We start from the raw sequence: 12362 nt of genomic DNA on the forward strand, positions 1-12362 counted from the left end.
AATAGCCATGCAAAAAAGCAAATCATTTTTCCAACAGTTTTACACGCAAATCTCTCGAAATCTGAGCAAAGGCGGCATTTGAAAAGCTTGAACACAATGAATTTTGTGATTGCAAAAAAAGCATGAATACGGCAATCGTTCAATCAGCCCAGGCAGTGTGCTCATATCATCTTCACCTTCAAGATGACAAGCGATAGCGCACAGCCCAAGGAAAGGATACACAACACGGCGGCTGATGTGAGCGGGCTCAATACGGTAGTGGCCACATGAAGAAGATGCTGAAGGTGTTGCGGTGGAAATGAAATTTACCGAAAAAGAAAGTGAACGTGCCCCCGCGTAAGCATAACTCAGCTTATGGTGTAGAAGGAAGGGAAACGAGGGGTAAAGCGCACGCACGCGCGACCATGTACCCCTCATTGGTTATGTAAAACATTAAATTGAAGTAAAACACCGCCCCGGACGCAATCGGACGAACTCGGTCCCACCACCAACATTCTCTCCCCTCCTTACCCCGGAGCTCGTCTCTTATGCATCGATTGATTTCGAATTGATCGATTTTGATCGATTTCGATAGTGGATCATCGGCATCGGCTGGCGGAACTGAGCAGAGATCAACGGAGAAGGGGCACCGAGTAAGCGTAGGTGTAGCCGGAGGACCCAATGACGTGCAATGGCACACGCACAAAGCAGCGGCACGCGAACGTTGGACGGATGGAGAGGTGGCAGCATGTGAAAATGAGTGAAAAATTACCGTTCGTGGTGGAGTGTTGTTTTGGGAGTTTTTCATTCCGTTTTGTGCGACTCCCGCCGGCGTTGGGCGGTAAGATTTGTGGGTGAACTTTCAATTAAAGCTGAATTATTAGGGAGACTAGCACCTTGATGGGTGGATAGGTAAGGGTGAGGTTGGAGTAGCGGCTGGGGATTTATGGGTAGGGAGCTGATAAGGAACTGCGTGGACTTTGTGGAGGTCATAAAATTCCTGCATAAAATAGGTAAAGACGTCCAAGGAAAGTGTGCTCATGAAATCTTGAAAATGTAGTATTGTGAGATCTGAATAAATACCGACATTGAAATATTCAAAGCGTACTCCGTTCGTCAGTATCACCATTTCCGATCTAAACCATTGGTATAGGGAATATGTTAAAAATGTCGTAAATATTGTTAATGGAGTTTAGCTAAACATTTGCAACGGCTGATGGCGTTATAGATGTGCTAATATACATTTACAATATACATTCTGATAAAGTATGAAAAATTATTGATCGTGATCTAGACTCACTTCGTAGAGTTCATTCTGGGAAATTGAATGTGGCGTAAATTCGCTTTTCAGAACATTAAAATCACTGACAAGCCATGCTTCTTACAGCTTCTTACCAATTGTGTAACAGTATGTTCTTTTGTGTTATTACATTAAGAGCTTCCTACATTGACATAACCAGCAATTTGCGGCTAAACGGAATGTTTCTTGCTCCCCGTTTTAAGTGTTACGAAATGCGGGAAGATTAAAATCATCACTCGCAACACTCGTAACTAGCATGATTATGTCTTAAACTAAAAAAAAACAATAACTTACACACACCATGGGATGCAAACGACCTTTCCGTTAACGAGTTCGATCAACCCCGTATGCCGGCTGATCGTGTCGCTCTCGAGCAGGGAATCTGCTCTACTCTGCAGATCTAATCAACCAGAACAGAACGTTCAGTCACGATTTGAACCTTCGCCAAAGTGAGCTCCGATTGACTGCAAACCGAACCAATTCCAACTGGTGTATGCGAGCTAAACCATCGACTCCTAAAACCCACCCACCGTACTGCCGGCTAGTTGGATGTTGTAATCATATCTGGCTGGGGGGAATGATGTTTTGCGAAGTAAAAGGTATCCAATCGTTTTGGGATCTATTAAATCGTACATTTAACGCCCGCTATGCGCGGAACGTTAGGACACACAACCACATTAAAGTTGAGAGTGCCAACTCCAAACCCTGCAATAAGGCAAAGATTAATTGCTGGACTTTTGGGGGGTAAGTGTTTTCATCACGCAAATCGGTGATCTCCATGGTGTCGGAATTTTGCACTTTGGACTTTTGTTGCGCTTTAGCGTTCATCAACACTTCACACGTACACTTTGCGCCCAATAAAGACAATCCATTAGACGCAATTACACCTTCCGCGGACAGTGTTCTTCGTCTGTTAGCGTATCTGTCAGTCGTCCCCAGTCCAGAGCGAGCCGGGCGACACAGATGTGTATACAAATTAGCGATGCCGCGACCACAGCCAATTGATTTATGACACTTGATCACCGGATCCAGCCTAGGCCCAGCCGGCAGCTACTCGACACGACACTTTAGACACAAACTAGAGTGCTTCGCATGCTGTTGATTTTTTGTAGCACGCGACATTTGGACTAGATAATTGTGAACTTAATACTGCCCGTACCCAAGTTCAAAAGCTTCAAGCCAGCTCTGTTTTTGTAGCTCTGTAGCCAAATCTGTTTTTGTTAAGACTCGCAAATCGTTTTTTGTTGCCCAATTTGAGCTAGTTGGAGCTAATTACATTCACATTCAGGCAGTGTCCGGTGTGCAGCATTTTGATCTCTCCAGTGCCGAGAAGACCTTTACATCAGAACTCAACTGTGTCTCAGCACGTTCGGAGAAGATTTGCACGAAATGGAAGGGAAAACAACACCGACGCGAAGGTAAGTACTCTTCCATCCGGAAAACAATCAACGCACATCTTTAAACTCCCATTGCCCGAGATAGGAAAGGGGGTGCGAGAGTCAGACGCCGACTTCCTTTAGGCGTCTGCAACCCACCTTCGCCCACGTTGCAATTGCCTACGGTGGTGCCTTCTTTCTACCTCCATTCAAACCTGATCTTGAAGGAGCGGCCGCAATCGGACATCGGTGAAGAATATAGCAATAAAAAAGCACTCACACACACACATATATATATAGAGATCGCAACAAACAAACCAGACCGTGAGAACGGCACCTCGCCGGCGCTATTTCGTAACAGCCACAGAACAACACAACACCTTCACCATTTCCATGGGCTGATCTCGTTTTTTTGTGTGTGTTCATCTCGCGTTCTTCTCCTTGCTTCACGAGCCCGATTCTTGTTTCAGTGCTGAGCTTGTTGGAAGTTCTTTACTTCTGTGCCAATCCGATCGGCGACAGGATCGAACGGCTGAGAGCCACCCGAGCTGAAGATGTTCCAAATAAGGGTAAAAGAACGCAAGAACTGGCGAGAACGTTCCAGGTTTCGCATTCAAAGATGCTCCCGAAGGTAGAGCGTTTTTTGTGTGCTGCATCTCCAAAAAACGTCCTCCAAAAATAGATTGACCTCCTTTTGACCTCACTTACTCTCATAGCACATTAAACATCAACAAATCATGAAACATTTACACCACTAATTGGCAACGGTAAGTGATTGATTTTCGTTGCCCAAAGAGGACCATTATTCTTACCTTGAACAAACTCTACGTATCGGCAGCAACTACCCGGTACACAGACACAGCACAAAAACCACAGCACAGGGTACCGATATAGGACACCCTTTTCTTAGGATTCGCCTTTGAACTTTTTAATGTTAAAACACACGGACAGCACCTGTGACAAAACACTTGCTACCCCTTTTGCTTTTTTTCGTTGTTGCGCCTTTGCTTACCCCACTTAACATAAAACCCTTCGCGAAACATAAATTCAATTAGAAGGCACCCGGGCGTTATTTTTGTTGTTGTTGCTTCGACTCCACTCGTGTTGTGCCGTCACCGGGTCAAATGGCCACAATCTTGATAGACACCAACAGGCCACCGTGCCCGGCCAGGCTGTACGGGTACGGTACGAAGAACGGGCAGACCTGTTTCACATATGTGTTATGCTGCACCCTCATTTCACTGGACCACCATCACCACAAACACACGTACGCTAGTCGAACGTATATACACATACCCAACACACACACACGTACACAGATAATTGGGGGGTGGATCGAGGCTCGAGATCGAAAATTTGCAAACACACCTTTCGGGGCGGGGGGAGGACTTGGGGCACATCAAACCTGGCACACACTGGCAGGCACGCAAGAAGGAGTGTGGCTGCCTTCACAGACGTTGGAATCAAGTCAAGTTGCAGCCTTCGTCTCGAGACACGGGCGCTTTTGCTAAGATTCGGTGGTTTCCCTTTCGTTGCACAAACGCCCCCTTTTTCAATGCACACACACACACTGCACACACAGAAACGCACGCTAGAAAAGGCACACTGGCACGAGGCAAATTGGAGGGCTTTGGGTGCTGCCGGATGCACTTGGGGGATGATGCTGAAGGAACAGTTGCACCGCTACTTCGGACACGTCTGATAGTCACCTTATGGAGAGATAGAAACACTCCTCCACCACAGCCGAGCCAGCTGGACGGGACACATGTGCACGGTTTAGGGGTGCGTGTTTTTCGAATCGGACAGCCGGTTGCACGTTCCGCTCGAACCGACTTACAGCGAACGAATGGGGGCCTGGTCGCCCTGACTGGGAGAAGCTTGTGCCAACACAGAAGAGATTGTCGAGTGGCCAAGAGTCTAGAGAGCAAGAGAGCGTGTTGTGAACGCGAAAGCAAGCAACGTTCCGCATACTAAAGGTTGGTTTCGGAGTCAGAGCTAGATGTTTATGCTTTTCGAGCGACGGAGGCTTTCTCTCCTGCTCTTTGCCAGTGTCGTTCTCTTTCGGTATGTATGTGAGTGTGTGTGTTTTTTTATGTTTATGTCTGCACCCCTTGAAAGTGAGTAAGTGAGTCTGGTTCTCCTGCGAGCGAGATGGGATGCGGGATGAGCTAAAGCTTACACAGCATAGCGCCGCATCATGCTGGACGGGCTGAACCGACAAGAGTTTGCATAAGTGCCAGCACCCACACTCTGCCAATTCCCTGCAAAGCGCTCTGGCGCACGACCAGATTCTCTGCGCTCCGTCTTTATTAGTGCTGTAGAGCAAAACATTAATGCATCAATGAGGGCTGGCGAAGTGTTGAAAAAAAAAAAAACAAAACAAAATATATGTAATTCTTTTTCATTCTGTTTGCATGGGTGTTTTTCAAGTAAAACGAAATAATGTATTAATGAGCTTTAAAGTGTAAAAAGCGAAGATAAAAAATCAACTAACGAAATATAACTACAAGTTTAGGGAATATAGGGAATTATACATCAATACACGAATACTATACCATAAAAGAAGCATAGGGAAACAAAAACAACAAATAAAAAAGAACACAACTTCAAACTCAAAATGAACGAGAAAACGAATAAACACGAATATATAACATACAAAAATGTTTGAACTAACCAGTAATTCGAATAGTTATAACACATCAACCTAATAGGCGAAACAAAAGTTATATCAATAACTAAGGAAACAACTGACAACATAATGAAGACATAACACAAAACAATGAAAACAATAACAAAGAGCTGCCATGATTCTTATGGAGTAAGAACTAAGTAAAATGCAACAAAATAATGTTTGTTTTTGTTGGTATGAAGTATATAAAACGTTTATTAGTAAAATAAAATAGAAAAAGGTTGATTAAACTAGCATGTATGAATGTCTCTTACTAAGTAACAATTTGAGACAATACATTTTTTGAGTAATTAAACACACAATTTTGCATTAGAAACCTATCAACTTCTTAAGTAATAACAACTAAGCTATTGGTAGTATATCACATTGCCTTTTTGCCAAATGAATCTGCCCTATTGGTACACACGCAGTGTTGTGACGTGGTATATGTGCCGGTTATGGTTTCTATATGTTTCCATCAATACACATTGTACACGTGTTATCCTGCCAACCGTTGAAGTGCCTCGGTTTGCGACTGAGAAGCCGTAGTGCGTCCACTAGGTTATTATCATCGGCTCGGCTACCATCTCTAGCACCGCGGTGTGCATTGCTGCAGCACACCGTTGTGTGATGGAACGCACCTCGCTGATAGTTCATCATACACCCCCTCTCTACCAACACGCTTACCGTACGATGCGCGAGTGCAATCGCGGGTGTACGCGGCGAGCCCATCATCGCGTGCGCATATTATTGTGCGTTTTGTTGAATAGCGAAGATGCTCTATCTCGGTTGATGTTCTTCCATTTGCAGGAACGTCGTCGGTTCTCTGTTTACTCTTCTTTCCTTTTGCCCTTCCACTCCATAACTGGTTCACTTTCATCACTCCTTTAGAGGGCGTTTTTCTTCTTCTCTGCTCTCGCTGCTTTCTGCCTACAGGTTTACAACATATCCTGCTACACAAGGCACTGTGAAACTTGCTGTTGTTGTTGTTGTGGATGTTCCTTATTTTTTATGCTTTTGCACTTGAGTACACCGGTACCGCACATACGCCAGTTAGTTGCGTACGTCTGTTAGTTCTTTTATGATTATTTCTGTGTTTTTTGCTGCCTGTTTTTGCCTCTCTTCGTTTGCTTCACTTTTACAGTACGTACCCTTTGCTCGCTGTACATCTTTTATAATAAGCCAGCACTTGGGCCAGCGCAAGAGCCACTACCCCGGGAGCGCTAGATGAAAGTCTTACGTTGTTGTTGTTGTTGTTTGGTTCTTTCCATTTGGCCGCTTCTATACCCTTCTCCTGTCCAACCCACAAACCGCTGGTTCTCACCTGTGTGTGATTGCTCTCTTTTTGTGAAGGTTACGTGTCAGTTACGAGCAGATGCTTACAGTCGCTCGCACGGAGAAGGAAGCAGGGAGAAATGGAGTGGAGTGAAGTGAAAAGCTCAGGACTCTGGCAGCGCCAGGACGAACAACATCCAAACGGTAACCCGTGGTGGCAACGCGCAGGGATCGTAAACGAACAATTCCATGTCTGCTGGGCCGCCGCCTTTTGTTCGGCTATGGCCGTCTGAAGAGAGGTCGTAGAAAGGTGATGCGCTATGGGTTCATAAATGGAAATGAGTAATATTAGGAACTCGGAGGAAAAAAAGCCGTTTCACGTAATTCGTCCCATACCGACAGGAGCTGAGGCTGCTCATTTCCGAAAGGTTCTTTGTTCGCTCCCTCTATCCCCTTGGTCTGTTAGTCACATCTGGGTGCTTCCAGACTATGCCGCCGGCGACCCAGGTGCCAGTCTGCTGTACTAGAGGTGTATCTTACTCTAAATTCTGACTGGATTGGATGTATTCTTGCTCTTGGTGCTAAGGAGCAATATGGGTAGGAGAGGAAAATGTTCCCGTGGTGTAAGACCTATGATATTTTTTGGGTATCTTCTATTACGATGTTTGCTCTCTGAAGGTAATAGATTTTGGCATAGCGACTTTTGAAGAATATGGGTTTGTAGGATAGATTTTATCTGAAGTTATCTAGATGCTTGTTTTTGTGGTAATTCATAGAAAAGATTCCGCGAAATCATGCCCCCTGTTAAGATGTATTTAAATCTTCAAATATTGTTTCCACCTCAAATTCGGGATTCGATCTGTTTCTAGCTCGCTTCCAGCCTCGTTTAGATCAAAATGCCAAATATTGAAGCGATTCTTACGATCCGGCCAAAATACAAACAGCTATAATTTATTGCACAAGCACATCGCATTAGCATTTGAAACGAGATAAATTTTGATGCACGATCATTTAATACCGCTCCGGAAACATTCGGACCGGGATGGGAAAGGGAAAATCGAAAACAGAAACATTCATTAACAATTCGCTCCCTAATGGCAGTTTATAGACGAAACAAACGTGACAACAAATAGAGGCGGATGCTTATGGGGAGGCGTGTCGTACACCACTATCTCTACGATTGCATCCATTCAAAAACAACAACACTTTCGGGACTGGAAGCTGGCTGTCGTAACTGGCAGGAAGATGATCCGACCCCGTTTTAACGCTCGAGGACACAGACCTTTCTAGCTCGCGCCGAGAAAGTGGGCTGACTGCGGGCGACAAGACAGCAAAACAGAATAATTTGATGTTGCCTGCGTTCTGGCCAGTGCCCGCGCGGGGAAACCGGTATTCACAAGCGCTGTGCCCCGTTGGTTGTGTGTCACGAGGCATTCCCCTTTGCGCACGTGGGCACGTGTTCGTCAAAAACCGCTGCTTTGACACAGATGCAATCAGAAACGGTGTAGAGCACGCATGGGTGTATGTGTGTGTGTGCTCGTCTAGTTCTATCGCTTTTCTACGCGTCTCGATTCGTGACAAACAGACGGAACCGCACAACCGTTTCTACATGCAACGTGTCACTTTGGGAGGTTCACGTGATTGATTTACGCATCACCGGTGACAAGTAGCGGAATCGTTCTAAGGCAGAAAACGAACCGACCAAAGGAAACAACAGCAAAAACAACAGGCAATAGATTCTTAACCCGCTGTCGGACCTGGAGGGGAGACGGTGACATGTGCCTTCTTCACAAGAGCATACGATTTCCAGCTTAATGAGGTCAGGAGAGTTGGCTCTTCATCTTGCGTGGTAAAAATGTAACAAAAAACACAGACACGCACATACACACAGCTAGGGGTAACTGGAGCTTTACGGTTTTCGGTTTCGTTCCGAGTCGATGGGCAGGGTTTCGTTGCCAAATTTAAAACTTCATGACTTTTTAATGATCCCATCCAGAAACCGCTACACGTTATCGAGATTTTTGGGCGATTTTTTGTTGTTGCTCGTTGCGGTTTCGAGAGTAGGTTAACGTATGAACTGTTTGAGTTGTCGTTTATGATGTGCCTGTGAGCGTTAAATTAAGCGCGAATTTTGTGTGGTTTAAGGTCATACTGTACTTGCATAATGCATTTTGGCCCAGTGATTAATTGAATCTAAACAGCGCAATTTAAATGATGACAATTTCCAACAGCGGCAAGAGAAAGGTTCAGATTATGGTGTAGCCGAACCCAAACTTTTGAAGATAAAATAAATATTATGAAAACTAATATAAAACAAAGATATAAGCCCGACTACAACGTTTTCAAAGACGGGCTAAAGCTCAACTAATTACTTCACAATCAATGTGGTGTAGTCCGAGAAAAGGTTGAAAAAATACAATGAAACTCAGCTCCCCAAGTAACAGCAAACTCGTTCAAGAAACTGTGTGCGAGCTTCGGGGACGTAGTCCACCACCGAACGAACTAATTAGCTAATTACTGGTCTGGTCCTCCCCGATCGTTTATCGTGATTTTAGCGAACACCCGCCCACCTTAGACGACGGTCTGGCGAACGGCATACGAGCGAATGAGCACCACTAGCGACCAACCATTCCAACTATCTAATCGACACCAAAACTCTTCCACACACACAAAAATCATCCCAGCACGAAGACACTCAACGATTGCACCGTTTGCACCTTCGCGTAGGTAAGGAATGGTGTTTAAAATAAAGTAGAAAAAGGCTCAAACTCAGCGCCTATGGCACCTAAACGACACTAGAGGTCGCACAGTTTAATGCCGAGATCGACCGAAAGCAACTGGGATCGGTCGTGTCATGCCGTCGTGGAATCACACGTTCCTGCAGCTGTGATGTGCAGTTTAGGCGAGTCGGGTGTTTGGGCGATTTATGGCAAATCGGCACGAATAAACATTTGCCTTTACCGTCAATCGCAACCCTCTGCACGATGGAGCAAGGATGGCCATCATCAGCCATACGGCGAAGGTGAAAGGAGCGTACCTTGCGTCTGTTTAGCAAAATCTGCTATTTAGAAACCCTAGCGAACTCCGTCTGTTCATTAAATAGCGCTATAAAATGGTGCTCAAAGAGTTGAGTTGGGTGTAAACGTCACCAGAGTGCAGATACTAACCTGTTTTCCCTTTCAACTCGACCAGAACTCGATGCGTCTTCCAAAGCGAGAAGTTCACACGCTTCCATCCACTCAAATGTAGTCTGTGTGTCCTCAATTGTGGAGGGACATCATTTATCACTCAGCGTGGTGCAATGACACTAGCACGCGATCTGCGCTCGTCCACCCAACCCGAATGACCCAATTGATTCCCCCAGCCCTAACACATCCGAATGCGCTATCAACACAATTTAAGGAAACGCACCGACCAGAAACAACAACTCCTGGCCACGGACGTCCGCCAGATCAAAGATGATCCCAAACAAGTAGGTTACCGGGCCCCCAGCCGGCAGATGCAGATCGCGTCTCTCGCGTCCGTTGATGAAGACATGTTTGTTTAGCTTAGTTTGCTGAAGGCTACATCATATCCATGATATTTTCGTATTGATCGAAACCTTTCCGATCCAGATGGTGGTGGTGATGGAGTGCTGGACACACTGCTGAACGATCCTTTCGCTGTGCAAACAAACATCACTCGAACACCCAAGAAGCGCGTATCTTGAGCGTTTCCGTTTGTTCGTCTCCATGTGCGGAACGGAACGCTTTTGCGAGGCGATAGGAGCAGTCTGAATGCTTTGCCACCGTGAAAGATCGGGTCGTGTGTGTGTTTTTTTGGGTTGGTTGGAATTTGATGTTTACATTATCAGCAAACTGCACCGAAGCGCAGCTCGCAATGGTGCGGGATGGGTGCTTTGGGACATACAATTTGACAACTGATATCGCGAATGGTGAACGGAGCGTATACAGCTACGATAGTTTCAAAAGGAGATAGCTCGACGGGTAGTCCCACAACCATCGGGTGACACATCGGTCCGGACGGACGTTTTCTGGATTCAAGCAAACAGAACGCAAAACAAAGTCAACAGTGCACATGTGTGATGCAGCTTGCTCTGTTGGCCAGCATGACTCCGTTTTTGAGGACGCCTTGGGTGAAAAAAAGGCACACACATGCTAATCACCAGACCACGCAACGGGTGATCTTCAAGATGACATAACAGCGGGAGAACGAGTACGTGCCCATGCCAGACCACTGTGGGAATGGTAAATGTTTGCTATCTTTCATCCCGCTTTTGGGTTCTGCCTGGTTGCTTGACCAACACACCAGAATGCAGATCGTTTTGGGTCATCCGCCCATTAGCATAACCGACTCACTGTGACACACTGACTCGGAATTACCTCAGCACGAGGCAAACAAACTGCGCGACTGCACACCAACCGCCAACCGATCGGTTCCGGAACCATGCTTCGGTGGTCCATTTTGAACCATGGCGATAAATCGATCATGTAATCGGCAAAACGGTTCCAATTATCCAAACGATTGAGCTGGCTCCTTCTTTTCGGAGTCGTCGCTGCCGGTCGATCGGTTCAGTTCGCTTCTGCTGCGAGTCACGCCGTTCCAAGGCGGTGTCGAAATTACGAACTTAACGAAACCGATGAAAAGGGGAAAACAGACGGTCATAACACCTCGTGCCGAATACTCTCTAGGAAGGCTGAGGTGCAATCGTTTGGACCTGGTTGATCTTCGCCCAATTGCCAGGCTGCAGTACATGCAAGAGGTGTCTTTAGTCGGGCGAACCGGTTTAGAAAGATCACGGAATGATTGAGACCTACGCGCTCACAACTAGGTCGTACCTCGGGCACGCTCGGCGTCTTTGCATGCTGTGGTGCAATAGCTGATTGAAGGTGTCACTTGATACCCCGCCGAAGATGCATCGAATGCAACAGCTGTACAGCGCAAACACGCCACTCGGTGAAAGTTTGCCAATCGGTCTATCGGTGTCTTGAGCCGTGGTGCAGCAGGAGGGGAACGAAAGCATGTCTTCAGCTTCCTTATTACCAAGGAGTATGTTCGCCAACTACCTTGGCCGTGATAGTATGCACAGACATACGGGGAACCTGTTTGGCTGCCAGCGGATCAGCGAAGCACGACGCGGAACTTTGCGCCAGGTCCAGGTTGGCAGGAAAGCCGTTTTCGTAACCTTTTTTCCCCGTAAGGGCACGTTGTTCCACGTGGCTGACGCGAAGGCATGGCGAGGTGAGGTTAAAATAAAATTTTGAACAAATTATATCAAACGGCCCAAAACGGCACGGTGTGGCGCTCTCTTGATTGCCGGAAAGAGTGGAGGCGAGCCTCTAATCCGGACGGTTCACTTTCCTTTAGAGGGTCAAGTTTTTTTTGTGCTGTCTCTCTTTGAAAAGTGGCCCCTAAAACGATCAAACGAGCGGCTTTTTGGAGAGCAGAGGTGGCCGGTTTGTGTGGCCTGATAGCGAAAGTGTTTGCGATTGCATAAGACAGTTTAAGGTGGCCTCCAATCCCCGCCCCGGTAAAAGGTCGACTCACATCACTTTTGTCCATCATTTATTGTAGCGCTTCCCTGTCTAGTGCGGCCGATTGGTGGAAATCATAAAGCAAACGCAAGGAATTATGGGCACCAAATCGATCGGAGTAAATTTTGAGTTGATTTGGCTGAAGTAATATTATTGCTCTGCCGGTGGCCTTCCAGCCGACCCATGCCTGCGAGAAGGTTAAAGTTCGAGCTGCTTCTTACAGTGTGTGT

The 12362-nt window shown here is 46.3% G+C and overlaps 1 protein-coding gene across 4 annotated transcripts in view; it reads right to left on the bottom strand.

The window, feature by feature from the left end:
• LOC121594799 (probable serine/threonine-protein kinase yakA) overlaps nucleotides 1–12362 on the bottom strand; it is a 63837-nt gene that overhangs the window by 25745 nt on the left and 25730 nt on the right. Inside the window, exon 1 of one of the 4 annotated variants that reach the window (XM_041918482.1) lies at nucleotides 3468–4621. The exons of the other annotated variants lie outside the window; for them this stretch is intronic. The gene's annotated coding sequence lies outside the window, so the exon portion shown is untranslated. Of the gene's footprint in view, nucleotides 1–3467; nucleotides 4622–12362 lie in introns of those variants that run through there. 4 annotated transcript variants of the gene reach the window in all.

Source organism: Anopheles merus, chromosome 2L, assembly GCF_017562075.2.
Source record: "Anopheles merus strain MAF chromosome 2L, AmerM5.1, whole genome shotgun sequence".
In the NCBI taxonomy this organism is placed as follows: domain Eukaryota; kingdom Metazoa; phylum Arthropoda; class Insecta; order Diptera; family Culicidae; genus Anopheles; species Anopheles merus.